The sequence below is a fragment of the Lampetra planeri genome, chromosome 10 (genome assembly GCF_965212315.1).
Source record: "Lampetra planeri chromosome 10, kcLamPlan1.2.h2, whole genome shotgun sequence".
NCBI lineage: Eukaryota > Metazoa > Chordata > Hyperoartia > Petromyzontiformes > Petromyzontidae > Lampetra > Lampetra planeri.
Genome location: NC_136116.1, coordinates 5,551,224 through 5,558,697, shown reverse-complemented (window position 1 = coordinate 5,558,697; position 7,474 = coordinate 5,551,224). Strand labels below are relative to the sequence as shown.

The window sequence follows — 7,474 nt, the reverse complement described above, 5'->3', positions numbered from 1 at the left end:
CATTAAATTTGCATGAAATCGCAGGTGATGGAAGGATGAAATGTGCATAACATTGCATGTCATTCCTGGAAGGGACAGCATGCACAATGCTCCTCCAAGGGAGGGGAACACACTGATGTAAATAATAATCATTGTTAGCGCTCTCTCAATCCACTGCTGGATGAATGCCACCCCACTCCATTGTCGGTCATGGGGATCGTTCACCATATTTCATTACACTGGTTCGTGCAAGGTGATGAGATTGGGGAAAGGCGGAGTACAGTCAGGACCCAATTCAGATATTATTCGCTGCTGATCATAGCCATGGCCCGGAATCGAACTCAAGTGACCCAGTTCACAGTGCAGTCTGCTAGCCACTGTGCCACTGCTCCACACTGAATATATAGTGTATGGTGTGCCACGGTGGCGAGATGTTAACTACCTAGCCTGATATAAAGTAGGTGGTGGGTTCCATCCCCAACCCTGACCCCTGTATCTTTGGATTTTTGCACGTCGCATGAATTTTTCTCCGGGTCCTCCAGTTTTTCTCTCCACACTTAGAAAAATAAATTTAAGAATACTTGGCTGCTAGAAATGTCCACATAATAAGCAACTTGATTGAGCTATTATTTGTGGTAATTTTGCTTTTAAAAAAGAGCTACATAGTTCAGTGGGCCTTACCTGGTGAAAACAGCACATTTTCTGTCTTTATTTGGTGGATAATTTAATACTCTTTAATAAAGTATGTTATCACTCGTGTTCCTTCATGAGGACCTGAGCAAATAAAGCACGCTCAACAAACATGTCACGGTGAGACATTTCTATTTTTTAAGAAATTGCTTTCTTCTGGTCTTCAGTGATTTTGTCAGCGAACTATTCACCTATTCGTGCGCACAACGACGATATCGTTGTTATTTCAGATTACATGGGGGTGGGGGGGTGTAACGGTCACTTTTATCACTAAATAGAAAGGCAGGAAAACCTCCACACATCATATGACACTGCAGGCAAAGCTGACGTCCTGGGCAGAGGTTAAATGTGTACTCCTCGGCCACTTTCCACTTTAGAAACTTAACGAGTTGCCATACGTTTGGCTACCCCACCCAACCCACTACTGTGTGGTAATGACTCTGTCGCCTTAGTAATCACCCAGAAACATCATTGGCATTTATAGGCACATCATCCAGGATGACATTAAGGCACATGGAGGGACTATGTCTAAGGAACATTATTAAATTACACTTCAAATTCATGGACTTTTAGAACATGTTATGAGGCTACTCTTTTAACTGGATACTTTATAGAGTGTTATTAAAAATGCTTGCTTTGTGTTTCACTGATTACAATTTTAAATACAAGTGGTAATGTATAACGTAGCACATTATAAAAAAAATATTACGTTGTGAAATGTAGAGTATATAATTTAGCCCTTTGAATTAATAATCTTTAGTGTGTATTTTTTTTTCATTGGCTCGTGTCTTCTCATCTCCACTCATAATTAAGTTGCAGCATTTAGAGATACATTTGTATGTTGATGCTGTTTGACATGCGTGTATGTATGTGTGCAAAGACAAATATCCCCAATATAGCCGGAACACACTGGTGGGGCAAATACTATTAGCGAGCACCTATGAAGGCTGGCATAGCACATGAGGGGGTGGGTGGCCAGCACCATGCCCGGTCAGCACACCACATCCAGTATACCTCTCTATGGCTGTCACTATCAATCACGTGCCAATTCCCGGCATATTCCATTTTACCAGTGACCCAGAACATTTTCGGTGAGAAATGAAGCCCTGTTCATCGCCACGTGGCCACGCTCTTGCACGTGTTTCCACAGCTCGTTGAACAACCGAAAACGACATGAACGGAAGCTCCCCGAGCACGCGGAGCGAAACGTCGGACACCGTGCTGAGCACGTCGGAGTGTGGCCGCCGGAGGAGTGTCGCGCACACCGTTGGCGCTCATGAGGATCGGCACCGTTGCACGCCGCCCGCGCGCCCCTCTCCTCTCCCTCCTCTCGTCCTTGCCGCGGCGCTCCGTGGCGTGCAACGCCGTGGGCAGCACGCTGCCCTTGCTGCCCGCCGGCGGCTGCGGGGAGTGGCACTCGGCCAAACCCCCGTCCTCGTCGTCCTCCTCGGCCTCATCCTCACCCACCACCGTGGTGGGGCTTGTCTTGCTCTGGGACGTTTTCCTGTGCCACCCGCACGCACGCGCGCAACTCGAATTCGTTACGCGTTTGCACACTCGGGAGAGGGCGATGCCGTGGAGGGTTGCGAAAGGATGTCACGCGCCGTAAAGGGCACATTGACATGATTTACAACAAAAAAACAAACGCTCTATCTATCGCTTTGCGTGAGAAAATATTGCTGAGTTTGTCTGTTGGAGTCCTAGTTATTTTCAGCCTGTACGCGCACATTGGCTTGATTTACAACAAAACACAAACGCTCTATCTATCTCTTTGCGTGATAAAATATTGCTGAGTTTGTTTCTTGAAGTCCTGGTTATTTTAAACCTGTACGCTGATGTGGGAATCGTATTGTATGCTTTGATGATGAACTGATACTAACTCAATCTTGATTTGAAGCTTTCGTGACTGCAGGAATCCATACCCTTTGGTTCTTTCGGGTAAAGTCACGTAGGTATAAAATAAAATAAATCACGACGTTTCGATCGCAACACAGGCGGTCGTCCTCAGGCGGAAAAAATATAAAAAATATAATCCAGCAGTGGAACTGCTGGAAACGTCGTGATTTATTTTATACCTACGTGACTTTACCGAAATAACCAAAGAGTATTGATACTAGCTCTCTGTGTACAATGCATTAATCAGCAGCAACTGTGATACATCCACTGCTGGATGAAGGCATCACCAAAACCGTCGAGATACATTACAGCCCTGCAATTATCCGTCGAGTCTCTGCACACAAACTGATTGCATGACTTCATTTCCATGGTCGACATCCCCTCAGCGATGATTAATCTTTGGCTGCCACTTTCCCATTAATTCTAGATTTGAAGTTTTCGTGACTGCAAGCATTCATACTCTTTGTTTTTTTCGGTAAAGTCACGTAGGTAAAATTTTTAAATTAATTAAATCACGACGTTTCGGGCGCAATACAAGCATCATTCTTCAGGTGGGGACAACTTAGCGAAGTTGTTCCCACCTGAAGTTGTCCCCACCTGAAGAAGGATGCTTGTGTTATAAAATCACGACGTTTCGGGCACGACGTTTCGGGCGCAACACAAGCGTCAATCTTCAGGTGGGGACAACTTAGCGAAGTTGTTCCCACCTGAAGTTGTCCCCACCTGAAGAAGGATGCTTGTGTTGCGCCAGAAACGTCGTGATTTAATTTATTTAAATGTTTTACCTACGTGACTTTACCGAAAAAACCAAATAGTATACTTACCATACTCTTAGTTCTTTAGGTAAAGTCACGTAGGTAAAAAATGTAATTAAAATTAATAGAAATAAAATAATAATGATTTTTTTTTAAATTAAAAATAAAAATTAATAAAAATAAAATAATAATGCTTTTTATAACTTTTTTTTTTATTAATTTTAATTTCATTTTTTACTTACGTGACTTTACCAAAAGAACTAAGAGTATGAATCCTTGCAGTCACGAAAGCTTCAAATCTAGAAGTATACTTGCCCATTACTCTCGGCCACTGTGGCCATTCACCATTCCTTCTCGTTATGCACAAGGCGTTATATATGAATAACCTTTTGCAAATGATGACGTTGCTAAGCACGTGAATATGGTCATGTTGTCTGAGTAAAGCTTGACGCGACATACATGGTTCTCTTCTTCTGCTTCTTGCGTGTGGTCTCCGACGCAGGCACGGGCTGGGGATCTGCAATGTGAAGTCACCCATGAGCTCACCGGTGCACATGTGCACAGGTGTTTACAACGGCCACTTGATATATTAAATTGGACTGACAAGTTGGCCGGGAATAGCTCAAAATTAACAACAATTTAAATATTCTTGGTTCTTTCGGTAAAGTCGACTGCAGTCGACTGCAGTCGAAATGTCGTGAGAATGTTATTGTTTTATCTTTTTATTATTTTATTATTTCCCTTCTACGTGACTTTACCGAAAAAACCAAGAATATTAATCCCTGCAGTCACGAAAGCTTCAAATCAAAACAATTTAAATGATCTGGGCGTGAGGAATACTCGACAGAGAAATCAGTGACAGGATGTAGAAACATATACAATTATTTCAGGGGCTGGAGGGGAATAGGTGGCAATGAAGTGCAAAAGGCAGAGAAATTCGAAAAAAGGAGAGACGCAGCACATTGCCCAATCGTGCAGCAGCAGGATACACAGCACCCATCATAACGAGATGAACACATTCCTCATCGTAGCTAGAGTATAAGAACATGTCATACGGTATTTCAGTTCCCTGCTTATACAGAAATACCCCGTTTTGCATCGGGGATGCGTTTCTCAAAGGTGCGGCGACGAATATCGAAGCGACGTAAATCAAAGCAATTTACAGGGTTGATGGAGGCGAAGACTGAGAGGTGACGGACACGACCAAGGACGGACGGATGCTGTCAGCGACGTAAGTGTGGGGTTTAAGACGACGCAAATCAGTTCGTGCTTATTAATAACGTGACGAGGTATTTCGCAAGCATGGAGGAGGCGGGGGAGATGTGTAAGCCGGGGTATTACTACGAGAATACATCCAAGATTCACATTCATTTTGGCATATCGTACCTCCATTTTGGGTGCGAGCTCGCTTGGCTTTTTTGGCTTTGACCAGCCCTGGGACCTCAGCCCCCGCTCGCTCTGCACTCTCCACCTGGCTCCACTCGGGTGCCACCGGCAACCCTCATCCGGAGAAAAAACACCAACCAACAACAGACTCACGCAGCGTCCCGGCTACACACACTCACTGGGGATGACAGCTGTCCTGGTTCTCCCAGAATTGCCACCCCCCCTTTTTGGTATCTAGCTCTTTTGGGAAATATGTTCATCATCTTTTGTAGGTTGTGTAATTACAATAATATGCCACTCAAGACAATGCAGTTATATGTACTGCTGTCTTCCAGTATTGTGAAATATTCTTACCCATGATATGTCCCGGTATTATGTACCTCAGAGGTCAATGTCAACCGTAACACCAGCACAACATAAAAAAATAAGTAGTGTCTACAGGTACGGGCATACATTGGCACTTAATGTGTGCTTACAAAATCATCAAAACCATGCCTTTAGATGGTAATTTTCCTTCGATGTATACCTATGTTTTACACACAACCCCAGTTGTTTTCTAAATCACGCAGTGGTTTCGTTCAACACGTGTAGTAGTTTTTTAGCCTGTTACTTTTTTATTTTTCTAACGGCTCCAAGTCTGTGCCTGTTGGATCCTTGCTTTAACAAACTCTGGCCTATAATGCTCACCCATCTGCACACACACACACTGTGTGGTTATAGTCTCACCAGAGCCATTGACAAGTTTCCTCTTCTTCTGCTTTGGCTTGGCCTGTGAGCCCTGGTCCATGTCACCTAGGAGAAAGGTAAAGAGATGAATGCAACGGCAGTCAGTGTGATTACAGAAGTGGCTCATGAATTAGACGGCGATTATATTTCTACGTCTAAAAGATTAGCAGAACAATGTTTTAAAAATGTTTCTGTAGTAATTTGATATACTGTCCTTAAATACGAGTTGTATTCTCCTAAAATGTAAACATTAAGTGTATGTACCATTGGTGTTGTCTGCTTGGCTGAAAAAATAGAGACAATGCAATATGTTATTTTTACTGCTAATCTCTGATAAATACAGACTTTGGTATAGATGTGTAATTTCCCAAATAGCCTCATATGTAGTGCAATTATTCTAAGGCACGCACATGCTGATTAGATGTAGTATACATTGTAAACGTTAAACACGAAGCTATGTTTGTTATACCATATTAGTTAAACGAAGTTCATGACTCACCAAGGAACCTGTTCAGATATTTGCTGTAAATCACAAAATGGCCACACGTCATTCACGTAAAAAAATAGCACGCTATGCAATACATTAGAAACGGGTATGAATATCACACCACATTTTGACTTATCAGTTATATGACTGATTTAAGAGGTGATGTAAAATTTTATAAGTAATCTATCCAAGATAAATCGCACCTCGGTCTGGCTGGTCATTCTTCAAGCAGTGACGTGACAGCATAATGAAGCGATGAACGCAGCTCTGCCTGACTTGGAGTTATCCCTGATCCTCCCTCGCTAAACCTCCACATAATCCCACTCAATCCTGGGTCAGCACTGCACAGTTGTATGTCATTATTAGATTGACCAATCACCATTGTTCAGGTATGAACATATTATACATGTGAACATTGGAAAGCCTCATAGCGTCAAAGGGCGTTAGAGGGTACCGAGATCCCCGGCTGAAGGTTCAAGTCCCTTTTCAGCGTTGAATGTTTGATAATGCCCCCCTTTTTCCCCTTTTTTCAAAGTCTCACTACAGTGCGGGGTGTAATTACAACACGGTATTCAGCATTGGAAATTTGATTAAACAAAACACCCCAAAAATACGTGGCATTTTTCAAAAGTAACATCCCATCATCATCATGAGCCACGGTCAATCCACCGCTGGATGAAGGCCTCGCCAAGTCACCGCCATCTCTCACTCTCCTGCAATGCTTTATATATTAACCATAAAACCCATGATGCACTATTTTAAATTATAACAATGCAGGTCTGGCTTTTACATGTCTTGGATTGACAAATATATTTTCTCTCTCCATTTATTTGCATTTTAAAACGGGTGTAGAGTGGTGACTGGACAGCTGTAAAATACACGTGTTGTTACATCCCTGATGCTCGTGGCAATGTCATTTCATTGTCCAGGTATGCCTCACTGAGTCCCACGGTCCTGCTGCACTGGGATGTTGTGCCATTCTCTTATTAACGGATATTTGTATGCAGCAAGAAATATAATTACACAAAGAAATTAGGATAACACGCAAAAGCTCCACGCAGATGGGTTCACAAATCCACTTGTGGTGTATTGCCATCAGGTTACATTTCTAGTGCATGCAGAGGGTAATATGGCAGGTATTTGGATTATCATTGCATTCTCATTGGATGTGTACGATTGTGTTTCTCACGGTTGTGAGACTGGTGTTTTTGTAAAAAATGCTTTATTTATGTATCATCTTATCTATTGCGTTTGCATAAACAATTGACGTGACATTTCCAAAAGCTCAAACCAGCAGACAGACTACTCACGCTGGGTTTTAATGACTGTACTGTATTGCCAAAGCAGTTGCCAGAGACAAAACATGATGTAATAGCGCCCTCTGTTGAGCCATCACCGACATAACGGTATAGACTATAGAGCATACTCGGGTGGTGGTGACATTGGTTTCAAACTCAACGTGTGTGCACTATGTAAAAAAAGTATGCAATATTCTTGAAGACGTGTATTGTGGTGCTTTTTGCCTTAGGTCACAATCAAAGGCATTTGAGCAAAC

At 42.7% G+C, this 7,474-nt stretch overlaps 1 long non-coding RNA gene across 1 annotated transcript; it reads right to left on the bottom strand.

Moving 5' to 3' along the window:
- Positions 1–1,947: 1,947 nt before the first annotated feature.
- Positions 1,948–4,900, bottom strand: LOC144720904 (uncharacterized). The gene is made up of 3 exons (XR_013585820.1): positions 4,707–4,900; positions 3,780–3,837; positions 1,948–2,173 (listed from the first exon to the last, which is right to left on the bottom strand). It is a non-coding gene; the product is annotated as an uncharacterized LOC144720904 (long non-coding RNA).
- Between the last annotated feature and the right edge of the window lie 2,574 nt (positions 4,901–7,474).